Source organism: Hylobates moloch, unplaced genomic scaffold (assembly GCF_009828535.3).
Source record: "Hylobates moloch isolate HMO894 unplaced genomic scaffold, HMol_V3 SCAFFOLD_4, whole genome shotgun sequence".
In the NCBI taxonomy this organism is placed as follows: domain Eukaryota; kingdom Metazoa; phylum Chordata; class Mammalia; order Primates; family Hylobatidae; genus Hylobates; species Hylobates moloch.
The window spans coordinates 73,465,710-73,480,794 of record NW_026652279.1 but is presented as its reverse complement, the minus strand read 5'-3'; positions in this window follow the sequence as shown (position 1 = coordinate 73,480,794).

Genomic DNA, 15,085 nt, shown 5'->3' with positions numbered 1-15,085 from the left:
ATGGTCTAAGAAATATTTACTGCTAAAAACATTTATATTTTTTTCTTCTATTGAAGTATAATAAGACAAATAAATTAATCTTTTTTAAAAGAAAAATGTAAAACTGTGTTACATACATTTTCATAATATTTATGTGAATTTATAGTAAATATAAAGTAAGAAAAACTTGACACAATACTAACTGAAAATTACTTCAGTGTTTTGTGTTTTCTTGTGTATGGAAAAAAAGAAAAAACAGAGTAACAAATCTAAAAGTGACACACATGAAGAATGCTTATTGGAAAACAAAATATCCTAGAAGCTAAATAAATGTTCAGGAAAATACTTTTTCTTAATGATAAAGGTAGTTTTTAAAAAGCAATAAGATAATCAAAGAAGAGTTGCAAGTTAACAATAATTGATGATAAAATACATAAAAGGGAGAAGAAAAGTGAGTTAGTGATTTAAAAAATGCAAGGGAAAGTTGCTCTGGGAAATAATTATAGAAATCAAAATCATTTGGTGTATTGAATGATAATATTAATTTTGCCTAAAAACATTCTGAAAACTATAAGACAGTTTTGAGAAAAGTATAACATAAAATGGACAAGAAAACAGAGTGTGTATATTGATACAGAAAGCCTTCGAAAATACAGTATTAAACAAAAGCAAGTAGTCCATTATTATTCTTTGATACAATAATTTTACTAAATATGTACTAAAAAGTTATGCATATGCATAAGCACATACATATTCAATATATATGCACATATACATATGTAATTCTTCTACATATGGATATGGGCTTAGATAAAGTAGGACCTACTCTGCACACACAATTTCTGTAATGACGAAGTTAAAAAAAAGTTAATGTAATATTAAGTTAATGCTGAAAAACTGTTAAGTCATTCTCTACTCTTACGTTTCTTCCAGTAGTATGATGCCCCTGGCCTCCCTCTAGCACACATCTTCTTGTTGAGTAATGGTTTTTCATAAATGTGAGCGTGCAAGAAGAAACCAGGTATATCCACATAGATAAGTCCCTTCCCCCTCACCTCTCTGGACTATGGCTGACTGCACAGGTCGTAGGTTCTTAAATTCGTTATACTTTAGGTTGTCAATGGCCAGTATTAACAAGTCTTTCCTCTAGAAAGTGGAAAGAAATATTTTTTTAAAAAAATTACTAGCTATTATGTAATACAATTTTTTAAATGAATAAATTCTAATTGTTTGCTTTCATGAAAATTTTTAAAAAAGCTTTAATTTTTAAAGCTAAATAAATATGTTTTTGTTGGAATTTTTACAAAACAATTTAAAAAAAGAATGATAATTTTATAAGAATTTTGTTCCCATATGCTTAAGTGAGAAAGAGTTTCTCACTTAACGCTATACAACAAACAATAGGGATCAAATGAAACATGGTACTAAAGGATGAATATTGTCTTATTTAGGATTAAATAATATCCATCCACAGACAACAACCAATTACAATAACTAGTAAACATATTTTCCCAGTAAGGAATTCAGTTACAGTAAAAGTTTCCTTATTTTTAATTTTTGTTTGTTTGAGGAATTATTTACTAGTAATTTTAATAAACTCATTTGTGACTAAAAACTTTAACTTAGAACCATAGAGGCCAATATTTTTTAAAAAATAAATTATAATATTTAATCCACACTTTTGCAGAAAGTTATAATAATTAAATCAATATAACATTATAAAGCATGAAATATATTACAATAAACTCTTTGGGTGTGATGAAATAAAAATACACTTCAAATATTTATGAATAAACCAAAATTTATCTTGGAGATGAGCTTTTTGATGTATTTCAAAATGTTTACTTATAGGTTTCAAAGTGTTGTATTAACAGTGTAATGTAATAGTATTTTAAAACATTTATATTTAAAACATGTCAAAATGACTCTTTACATTTAAATTCATATAAAAACTATAAGAAGTCAAGTGAAAAAATATGAGAGAATATATGCTTTCTCAAATAATTTTTAGTGGAAAGCATAAGCCAAAAGACATGCACTTATTTTTTATTTTAACTTGTTGATTATTAATACATAATAATTGCATAAATTTATGGAGTACATGTGATATTTTGACACAAGCATGCAACATATAATGATCAAATCAGTGTAATTGGGGTATCTATCACTTCAAGCATGTACAGTTTGTTTGTGTTAGGAAAATTCCAACTACACTCTTTTTTAAATTTTGAAGTATGCAATACATTATTATTGTCATCCTACTGTGGATATAGTCATCCTGTTATGCAACCGAAACACTAGATTTTATTCCTTCTATCTAACTGTAGTTTTATACCCATAAACGATCTTAACTTTATCCCCTGCTTCACTGTTTCCCAGCCTCAGGTAACCATCATTCTACCTGTATCTTCATGAGTCCAATTTTGTTTTCTGAGCTCCCATATATTAGTGAGAAAAAATTCAGTATTTGTCATTCTGTGCTTGGCTTATTTTATTTAACACAATGTCCTCCAGTTTCATTCATGCTTTTATAAATGACAGGATTTAATTTTTTTATGGTTGAACCTTGCATTTTGTATTTGAACCACATTTTCTTTATCCTTTTATGCCTCCATGGACACTGAGGTTGAGTTCACATCCTGCGTACTGTAAACAGTGCTGCATAGGAGTGCACATAACTCTTCAATATACTGATTTCCCTTTCTTTGGGGTATATACACAGCAGCAAGACTGTGGATCATATAGTAGTCCAATTTTAATTTTTTGGGTCACCTCCATATTCGTTCTCCATAGTGGCTTTACTAATTGACATTTCTACCAACAGCATACAGTGCTTTTCTTCTCTCAAAATCTACACCAGCATTCGTTATTGCCGGTTTTTTAAAGCCATTTTAATTGAAATGAAATAATATCTGATTGTAGTTTTAATTTGCACTTATTTAATGATTAATTGTCCTAAGCATTTTTTCAGGTACTTTCTGGCCATTTGTATGTCTTCTTTTCAGAAGTATCTATTCGGATTGCCTACTTTTTAACTGGATTCTTTCATTTTTCCTATTGAATTGTTTGAGCTTATATGTTATGGTTATTAACACCCTGTCAAATGGGTTGCAAATATTTTCTCCCAGTCCGTGGGTTCTTTCTTCACTTTGTTGGTTGTGTCCTTTGCTGCACAGAAGCTTTTTCGTTTGATGTGATTCTATGTGTCCATTTTTGCTTTTGTTCCCTGTGCTCTGGAGGTCTAACTCATGAAATCCTTGCCCAGACCAATGTTCTGAAGTGTTTCTCTAATGTTTCCTTCTGCTAGTTTCATAGTTTTGAGATATAAGTATCTAATCAATTTTGATTTGATTTGTGCATGGTGAGAGATACAGTTCTAGTTTCATCTTTTGCATATGGATATCCCAGCACCATTTATTACAGAGACTGTCTTTTCTCCAGTGTATGTTCTTGACATCTTTGTTGAAAGTGAGTTGCCTGTAAACATGTGGATTTATTTCTTGGTTCTCTATTCTGTTGCATTGGTCTAAGTGTCTGTTTTTTCTGCAAATACCTTGCTGGTTTGGTTACTAAAGTTTTGCAGTATAATTTGAAGTCAGGCAATATGATGCCTCCAGTTTTATTCTTTTTGCTCAGGATTTCTTTGGCACTTCTGGATTGTTTGCGGTTCCATATAAATTTAAGGATCTTTATTTTTAATTTATGTGAAGAACTTCATCGGTATTTTGATAGGGATCACATTAAATCTGTAGATTGCTTTGGGTAGTATGAACATTTTAACAGTACTGATTCTTCCAAACCATGAACGTGGAATACCTTTCAGTTGTTTTGTGTGTGTGTGTGTGTGTGTGTGTGTGTGTGTGTGTGTGAGCAATGAGACAGAAAAAATTGGAAAGGAAGAACTCAACTTATTCTTGTTTACAGAAGATACGATCTTATGTTTAGAAAACCCTAAAGACTCAACCAAAATAACTATTAGAACTGATTTAAAAAATCAGTAAATTTGCAGAATGCAAAATCAACACACAAAAATCAATAGCATTTCTATAAACCAAAAGTGAACAATCTGAAAAAGAAATCAGGAAAACAATTCAATTTACAATAACTATAAATAACATAAAATACAGTGAAAGCTGTAAAATATTCATGAAACAAATTGAAAAGGCATGCATTTATGGTTCAATTTCCATTTTATAGATGAGGGCTGTAAAGACAGGTGAAATTATTGTTAACATAGAAAATGAAAAAATCTAAAGAGTACTTTCAGGACAAATGGTATTTATTTCCACCAGATTATATTTTTAATATATTTTAAGTGATAAAAATATGTGGCTGATACATTAGGCCTAAAATTATATAATCACATGTGCTGTCTAATTTCTCAAATTTAGGACCCCATGATGGAGTCAAAAATATCATCATACTTTGGATTACTGTATGTATGTATGTATGTATGTATGTATGTATGTATGTGTTTGCTTACCACTCTACACATGGTATAATGTTGAAAGCTTCTTTAGATATTGCTTTTGTGGAGAAACTGAGGCTCAAGATAAAAGATTATTTTTCCCTTTGTTAAATAATTCATTCTTGATGTGTCTAATCAAATTAGGCTCTAGGACTACAGGTTGCTCATTCGCTTTTGTATCAATTCCATGAAACTCTAATTTGTATGAAATTAAACTAGTCACATTCATTACAAAGTTGGAAAATATTTCTTTTAATTTTTACTGGACATCTTATATTTTTGTCATATTTTGCTATAGTTATTTGGATAAAAGGACAGAAAACTAAATCCAAAAAAAAAGGTGTATTCTTGAGGACAGCCAGCTAAGTCAAACTTAAGAGTCAAGAGTTTGTGTAAGAGTGAAGAGTTTAACAATGGAGGCCATTTGTGAAACTGGTTGTGTGTAGCAATATAGAGAACATCTGCCACAGGTGGTGGAAATAGACACCAAATTCAAATAACAGGAAGAAATAGAAAGTAAGGAAGTAGAGACAGCAAATGTAGACAACTTTCTCAAGAATCTTGGCCGTGCCTTCCATAAGATAAAAATGATGTACTTTAGCACTGAGAAACAAGTGATTGAATCTTGCTTATGACACTTTTTAATAGCTGTGTGATTTGGGGCAAGCCACAAACTGTTGAAAGCTCAGCCTCTCAAGATGAGAATTGCGGGTAAAAATATCTCTATCAGCTGGATGCTGTGGCTCACGCCTGTAATCCCAGCACTTTGGGAGGCCGAGACGGGCAGATCACGAGGTCAGGAGTTAAGAGACCAGCCTGACCAACATGGTGAAATCCCATCTCTACTAAAAATACAAAAATTAGCCAGGCATGATGGCGCAAGCCTGTAATCCCAGCTACTCAGGAGGCTGAGGCAGGAGAATCGCTTGAACCTGGGAGGCACTATTAAAAGTAATTAACACTTCTCATCATATAGTAAGTACGTAACACGTAGAGTACACAACACTAAATACAGTATAAAGAAATAGCTAATTTAAGGGTGTATTTTGCACAATAATTTTAAATACAAAATGTGCTTAAAATAATGGATAAAATCATTGAAGGAATTAATTTATATTGAAATAATTGCGAGCATTTTAATTTAATATATATTTGTATTAAGATAAAAACAAACAAACAAACAAACAAAACATCATTTTATTCTAGATAGGGAGACCAAACAAAAATTCCTGATTTGATGAAAGGTAACTGTATTATTCTTCTCATATTGCTATAAACAAAATACCTTACACTAGGTAATTTTTAAAGAAAAGAGCAAACTATCCCAAGGACAAAAAACCAAACACCGCATGTTCTCACTCATAGGTGGGAATTGAACAATGAGAACACATGGACACAGGAAGGGGAACATCACACTCCGGGGACTGTTGTGGAGTGGGGTGGGGGGAGGGACAGCATTAAGAGATATACCTAATGCTAAATGACGAGTTAATGGGTGCAGCACACCAACATGGCACATGTATACATATGTAACAAACCTGCACATTGTGCACATGTACCCTAAAACTTAAAGTATAATAATAATAAAATTTTTTTAAAAAAAGAAAAGAGGTTTAATTGGCTCATGGTTCCTCAGAGTGTATAGGAACCACGATGCTGGTCATCTGCTTGGCTTCTGGGAGGCCTCAGGAAACTTACAATTACGGTGGAAGTCAATGGGGAAGTAGGCATGCCTTACGTGGCAGTAGCAGGAGGAAGGGGCAGGGAGGTGCTACACACTTCTTAACAATCAGGTTTTATGATAACTCACTCACTATCACACCACAATACCCAGGTAAAAATTCTCCCCCATGATCCAATCACTCCCACTAGGCCCCACATCCAGCATTGGTAACTACATTTCAACATGACATTTGGGCGGGGACACAGATCCAAGCCATATCAGTAACATAAAATTTTCTATTTTCCAATTTAAAATTAAATAATTTGAATCTAATTGCTAACAAGTTAGATCAACATAAATAACTCTTCATAAATTTCTCTAGATTTATGATTCTCAAACATCTAATAAAAATTATGACAGATAGAAATAATGTTAGTCCCAGCCTCTGTCCCTCCTATTGTTACTTTGTAGCTAATCTGGGGTGCTATGAATTTGGTTGTTAGAAGAAATTCAGTAAAAAATTTATGACCAATTCTTAAAAATATTTTCGCCATGTGTTTATATACATGCGTGTCTGATTTTTTTTCTTGTTACAGTTATAATCTGATTTGAAAGTCACAGAAATACTCTGATTTGAAACCATGATAGATCATGTTAGTCACCAAAAAAGTAGTTAACATTTTCATTTTTATGACTACATGGGTGATATGCATAAAGGTATAATACTCCTCCTCATTGGACTCTAAGTTAGACCCAAACAAGCCTTTGTTTTTCATTTGTTTTTATCAAATTAAAATAACATCCTTTATTTCTCAGCAAAAGTATGTTTTCATTTTCATCATGTTTTGTAAATTTATTTTGCTGTTGTGCAAAAGATAGTGTCATTTTATTTGGTGGTACAATACTTTCAGAACTGTTTAAAAAAGTTAAGGTTAAATAATTATTATCTAGTTTATGCACATAAAAAATTGATGTAAAAAATCCCACAATATTTTGCCATTTGACTCGTGTAGATCAAATATAAATGTTTATTTAGTATGATTTTTATAATTATATAGAAATCTGATTATTTTGGCAATTTGATGTTTTTTATCTGTTCTTGTATGGAAAAAAGAAAAATGTTAGATTTGTGTATTGCTCTTACTAAATTGACATTAATTCTTATGTAATATGATCAAATAGGTGTTTGCAATAAAATTGTATGTATTGCTTTGATATACTCACATATGAAGGACTATTTGTGTTAATTTTGTAGTAAAATTCATAGTTTTATTTTAGAAGCCTCCAGTATTTCAGGCATGATACTTCACAAGAAAAATTCAGGTTTGCTGCAGTATTATTGAAAGGCAAAATAAATCATGAGCAGTACATAACTTAAGTGAGATATTAATGTTTTTATATCTATTTATACATTCAGCATTTATACAACTTTCTCAGTATATTACTAATTATAAAACGACATAACACTTATCTATGTAACTGAGCAAAATCACCTACAAACTGTCAACAAATGTTGATGAACCTCTTCTGTAGAAACATAATGGTTATTTTCCTGTGGCATCAGAATATTAAATTTGAGATACACTATGATTAATTGATCAAGGACAGTTCTTGTTGAGTAATTGTATTTAAGAAGGATCTGTCAATACCATTTGCTTATAATTGTCATATTAAATCAAAGATAATGAGTACAGGTGTACTGAGTGATGTATGAAATAATGCAATTGAGTGAAAAACTTCAAATAAAATTATAGATAGTTAAGAACTAAAAGTAGGCAAAGTAAGATAATAGAGTGGGATTCATTGACTGCCTTCAGGATACTGAAAAATCAAACAAGTCTGCCAATGATTTAAATGTTACACTTAGTACACTGAAAATATTTCCTAGACGTATTTCATAAAATATAGAGTCATGAGGCCCAGACAAGGTCACAAAGTAATATTTAAACTAATACCAAATGATCTAAACCTTCAAAAAGCTGGTGTGATCCAAGGAGAACAAGGTTAATAGTTTTAGAGAGGAGTATAAAACGTAATTTATAATTCCAAAACTATAATTACGAGGAAATTAACATATTATTGTATTAGAATTTACCATATTCTGATTTTGCAGTTCTCAAAAAATATACGTTTACATGTATAAGTTATTTGTAAGTAGCATGCTCTCACAACTCAGTAAATATGTGTATTTTGCAAATCAGATGAGATTTACCATTTAATAAAGAAAATAATTTAAAAATGAAAAGTTATACATATAAATGCCATGATGTTAAATTAAAATATTCCCCTACTCGGAAGTATAATTATAAAACCAAGCTAAGACCAAAATGAATAAAATAGTTTTTTAAAACATAGTATATAACATACTAAAATTCTGAAAGTTATTTATAAAGCTTGTGTACAGGCCCAGATTAAACAAGCAAATATTTTATCATTTAGAAAGTTATTTATTTAATTCAATGTATAATTATTTAACTAATCTAATCTCAGTTTGCACACCTTGGTAGTATGGTTGTTGTTACCTGCTACCTGTGGTTGATCACTTTAATGAATTGCAATATACTGAAAGCTCTCCAGTTATTAACGCTTTGCTGTAGGATTAAAGTTATTGCCAAATTCAGAATAATTTATCCAGTGTTAATTATAAAGGTGTTTATGACATGTCTCTGTAGAAATATTAATTTTATTTTATCTTTAAGTTCCATAGAGTAGGAGCACCATGTTTCAAATGGTTGGAAAAATTAAATGTTAGAAAATGGAATTCTTAAATTCAAATGTTTATTATTGTTCAAATCATCAAGTCAGGAAAGAGAAAATTGATGTGCAACGTGTTCTCTGTACCAGTTATGACTTAGCATTTTAAACAATTAAGAAGAATAGTTCCAAACTACAATGTATAGACTACCATGAAAAAAAAATGCTCACTTTCTCAAAATACATGTGAGTTTTGATTAGGAGACTTCAAATTACAGTACTCAGCTTACAGATGTATTGAGGTCATCTATAATGTTGACCCGCATATCTCTGAGAGAAAAGATAAAATGTTGGAAAAGCAGTTCTTGCATTTGTTATAGCTGTTTAGCTTCTTTTGGGATGTGTGCCCAGTTTTCTTACATCTTCCATTACTAAACAGATTGTGGTAGTATGGATTTTTTATGATGAGGATATTGATAAAATTCCTGATGTACACACACGAATTATATTCATATAGTCTTGTGTGAGATTTGTGAGTAATACATAGACTGTACTCAGAGTTTTAAAATTCATTGTTCTTTAAATTTTAGGATAGTCCTTTACACAAAATAATTCACTGATTTATGGAAAGTCTGAAATGAAAAATGACACGTACAGTCTCATAAGTGTTTTGTCAGCCTCTAAATTGTGAAGAAAAAAACCAAAATGTTTCAAAATTGGTTCAGTTGGACACTTTCTCTTTCTCCAAATTTAAATGGTGTGAACAAAAGTCCCTAGGAGACTCTAAGATTTTCAAAGTGATTTAAATCCTTCTTAGTTGTTTGAAAGTTCTACCTGATTTCAAGGAAGATCCTTTATGATAGCTTTTTATCCTAATAAAATTTTTTGATAAAGGATACGTAGTATATCACATAGTTCATACTATGTAACAGAGTTTTTTTCTTTTAATGAAAGTTTATTTTTATACTTTGTAGAGACAGTTCTTAATATGTTGCCCAGGCTGGTCTTGGACTCCTGGCCTCAATCAATCCTTGCACCTTGGCCTCCCAAAGCGTTAGGATTACAGCTTTGAGCCACCACACTTGTTTTAGGAATTGCACAAGGTGTTTGCTAGAATCTTCATCCAGTCTTTGACTGCTACTGTAATGAAACCACTCTGGAGTTTTCAATTTCCTGGTGGTAACAGGCTTCCAAAGGCTCTTAGCTACCCTGAGAACATATGGGAAATGCCAACAGGAAATGGAGAGGTCTCCACTGGGACCAGCAATAGTCCTGGAGTTATGGAGGCCGAGATGTCCAAGGTCATGGGGCCACATCGGGTGAGATCTTTCCTGCTGGTGGGGCCAGTGATGAATCCCAGGGCTGCACAGGGTGTCATATGGGAAGAGGGCTGATCATGCTAGCTCAGGTTTCTCTTCTTTTTATGGTTTTTATTTTATTGATTTTTATTCCAGTACTTTTTGGGGATTTTTTTGTTTGTTTGTGGTGTTTGTTTACATGGATAGGTTCTTTAGTGGTGATTTTTCACATGTTGTTGCACCCATCACCCAAGCAGTGTAACTGTGCCCAGTGTGTAGTCTTTTATCCCTCACCCCCTCCTGCCTTTCCCTCTGAATCCCCAAAGTCCATTGTATCATTCTTATGCCTTTGCATCCTCATAGCTTAACTCCCACTTATAAGTGAGAACACACGATGTTTGGTTTTCCATTCCTGAATTACTTCACTTAGAATAATGGTTGCCAACTCCATCCAGATTGCTGTGAATGCCATTATTTCATTCTTTCCTATGACTTAGTAGTATTCCATGGTGTGTGTCTGTGTGTGTGTGTGTGTCTGTGTGGATGTGTGTTTCTCGCTCTCTCTACAGATAGATGATAGATAGATAGATAGATAGACAGACAGATAGATTCATTCTTTCATTCCTTTTTACAGCTGAGTAGTATTCCATTATGTGTGTGTGTATATATGTATATGTGTGTATATGTATATGTGTGTATACATATGTATATACATTCTTTCATTCATTTTTATGGCTGAGTAGTATTCCATGTTGTGTGTGTGTGTGTGTGTGTGTGCATATATGTATATGTAGGTGTATATGTATTGTAGGTGTATATATATGTATATACATTCTTTCCTTTTTATGGCTGAGTAGTATTCCATGTTTGTGTGTGTGTGTGTGTGTGTTTCTCTCTCTCTCTCTCTCACACTCTCTTTCTATAGATAGATAGATAGATTCATTATTTCATTCCTTTTTACGGCTGAGTAGTATTCCATAGTGTCTGTGTGTGTATGTATATGTTTGTGTATATGTATATGTGTGTGTATATATATGTATATACATTCTTTCATTCCTTTTTATGGCCGAGTAGTATTCTATGGTATGTGTGTGTATATATATGTCTGTGTGTATATATATGTCTGTGTGTATATATATATAGGAATTTTTATATCATATATACACATATGTATATGCGCACACACACACACACATATATAATCACATTTTCTTTATCCACTCATTGATTGATGGGCATTTGGGCTGCTTCCATATTTTTGCAATTGTGAATTGTGCAGCTATAAACATGTGTGTGCAAGTGTCTTTTTCATATAATGACCATTTTTTTCTGGGTAGATACCCAGTGGTGGGGTTGCTGAATCACATGGTAAATCTACTTTTAGTTCTTTAAGGAATCTTCATATTGTTTTCCATATGGGTTGTACTAGTTTACATTCCCAGCAGTAGTGTAAATGTGTTCCCTTTTCACCACATCCACACTAACATCTATCATGCTTTGATTTTTTAATTTGGCCATTCTTGCAGGAGTAAGGTGGTATCGCATAGTGGTTTTGATGTGCATGCATTTCCCTGATAACTAGTGATTTTGAGCATTTCTTCATATGTTTATTGGCCATTTGTATATCTTCTTTTGAGAATTGTGTATTTATGTCCTTAGCCCATGTTTTGATGGAATTTCTTTTTCCTTGTTGATTTGTTTGAATTCCTGGAGTATTTCACATATTAGTCCTTTGTTGGGTGCATAGTTCATGAAAATTTTCTCCCACTCGTAGGTTGTCTGTTTACTCTGCTGATTATTTCTTTTGCAGCATGAAGCTTTTTAGTTAATTAAGTCCCACCTATTTATCTTTGTTTTTTGTTGCATTTGCTATTGGGTTCTTGGTCACTACCTCTTTATCTAAGCCAATGACTAAAAGCGTTTTTCCAATTTTATCTTCTAGAATTTTTATGGTTTCAGGTCTTAGATTTCAGTTTTTGGTCCTTCTTGAGTTGATTTTTATCTAAGATGAGAGATGAGAATCCAGGTTTATTCTTTAATATGTTGCTTGATGATGATCCCAGCAATATTTGCTAAATAGGGTGTCCTTTACCCACTTTATGTTTGTGTTTTCTTTGCCAAAGATCAGTTGACTACATTTAGCTTTATTTCTCAGTTCTCTATTCTGTTACATTGGTCTACATGCCTATTTTTATACCAGTACCATGCTGTTTTGATGACTATAGCCTTGTAGTATAGTTGTCAGGTAATGTGATGCCTCCAGATTTGTGTTTTTTGTTTGTTTTTGCTTTGTCTTTCCTTGGCTGTGCAGGCTCTTTTTTGGTTCCATATCAATTTCAGGATTTATTTTTTCTAATTCTGTGAAGAACAATGATAGTATTTGATGGGAACTGCATCAAATTTGTAGATTGTGTTTTGCAGTATGATTATTTTTACAATATTTATTCTACCCATCCATGAGCTTGGAATGTGTTTCTATGTATTTGTGTCATCTTTGATATCTTTCAGCAATGTTTTGTAGCTTTCCTTGTAGAGGTCTTTCATCTTCTGGTTTAGGTATTTTCCTAAGATATTTAAGTATTTTGTTTTTGAAACTATTGTAAAAGGAATTGAGTTCTTGATTTGATCCTCAGCTTGGTTACTGTTGGTGTATAGTGGTGCTACTGATTTATGTACATTGATTTTTGTATCCTGAAACTTTAATGAATTTATTTATCAGAGCTTTTTTTTTTTTTTTTAAGATGAGCCTTTAGGGTTTTCTAGCTATACAATCATATCATCAGTGAACAGCAACAGATTGACTTCCTCTTTAGCAGTTTGGAAACCTTTGATTTCTTTCTCTTGTCTTATTGATCTGGATAGGAGTTCCAGTACTATGTTGAATAGAAGCGGTGAAAGTGGGCGTTATGTTCTTGTTCCAGTTCTCTAGGGGAATGCTTTCAATTTTTTTGTTGTTGTTGTTCAGTAAATTGTTGGTTGTGGGTTTGTCATAAATGGCTTTTATTACCTCAGGGTGTGACCCTTCTATGCTGATTTTGCTGAGAGTTTTAATCATAAAGGAATGATGGATGTTGTCAAATGCTTTTCTTGTGTCCATTGAGCTGATTATATAATTTTTGTTTTTAATACTGTTTATGTGATGTATTACATTTATTGACTTGCATATGTTAAGCCATCTCTGCATTCCTGGTATGAAACCCACTTGATCATGGTGAATTATCTTTTTGATATGCTGTTGAACTCACCTAGTATTTTGTTGAGGGGTTTTGCATCTATGTTCATCAAAGATGTTGGTCTGTAGATTTCTTTTTTGGTTATGGCCTTTCTTGATTTTGAATTAGGGTGACACTGGCTTTATACAATGATTTGGGGAGAATTCCCTCTTTCCCTGTCTTTTGGAATAGTTTCAGTAGGATTGGTACCAATTTTTCTTTGAATGTCTGATAGATTCAGCTGTGAATGCATCTGGTTCTGAACTTCTTTTTCTTGGCAATTTTGTTATTGCCATTTCAATCTCACTGCTTGTTATTGATGTGTTAACAGTTTATATTTCTTCCTGGTTTAATCTAGGAGGGTGGTAAATTTACAGGAACTTATCTGTCTCCTCTAGGTTATCTAGTGTGTGCACATCAAAGGGCTCACAGTAGCTTTGAATGATGTATTGTAGTTCTGTGGTATTGGTAGTAATATCTCCCATTTCATTTCTAATTGAGCTTATTTGGATTTTTCTCTTCTTTTCTTGGTTAATCTCAGTAATGGTCTATTAATTTGGTTTATCTTTTCCAAGAAACAGCTTTTTGTTTCATTTACTTTTTGTATTGTTTTTGTTTGTTTCAATTTCATTTAGTTCTGCTCTGATCTTTGATATTTCTTTTCTGCTACTGGATTTGGGTATGGTTTTATCTTGTTTCTATACTTCCTTGAGGTGTGACTTTAGATTATCTATTTGTGCTCTTTTAGACTTTTTGATGTAGACACTTAATGCTATAAACTTTCCTCTTAGCACTGCTTTTGCTGTAAGAGGTTTTGATAGGTTGTGTCACCATTATCATTTAGTTCAGAGAATTTTTAATTTTCATCTTGATTTCATTATTGACCCAACAATCTTTCAAGAGAAGATTATTTAATTTTCAAGTATTTGCATGGTTTTGAGGTTTTTTTTTTTTTTTTTTGGTGTTGATTTCCAGTTTAATTCCACTGTGGTCTGAGAGACTACTTGATATAATTTCAATTTTCTTAAATGTATTGAGGCTTGTTTTGTGGCCTATCGTATCAACTATGCTGGAGAATGTTCCATTTGTTGAATAGAATGTATATTCTGCAGTTGTTGGGTAGAATGTTCTGTAAGCATCTGTTAAGTCCATTTGTTCTAGGGTGTAGTTGCTGACTTTCTGTCTTGATTACCTGTCCAGTGCTCTCAGAGGAGTATTGAAATTCCCCACTATTATTGTGTTGTTGTCTATCCCATTTCTTAGGTCTAATAGTAATTGTGTTATAAATTTCGGAGCTCCAGGATGGGTGTGGTGGCTGACATCTGTAATCCCAACACTTTGAGGGGCTAAGGCAGAAGGATGACTTGAGCCCAGGAGTTTAAGACCAGCCTGGACAACACAGAGAGACCCTGTCTCAATTAAAAAAAAAAAAGAAAAAGAAATAAATGAATAAATAAATGAATTTGGGAGCTCCAGTTTTAGGTGAATATATTTAGGATTGTGATACTCTCCTGTTGAATTAGTCCTTGTATGATTATATAATGTCCCTCTTTGTCTTTTTTAACTGTTGTGGCTTTTTTATCCTGATAAAATTATTGCATAAGTGATGTGTATTATATCACATGTACATATCATATCATTTACATAGTATGGTAAAACACTATACCACTTAAGCAATATTATTTTAATATCACATTCTGTTCTTAAAATTGCCAAATAATTTCTATATACGGAAATTATCTTAAGCAGTGATTTAATAAATATAATGTAG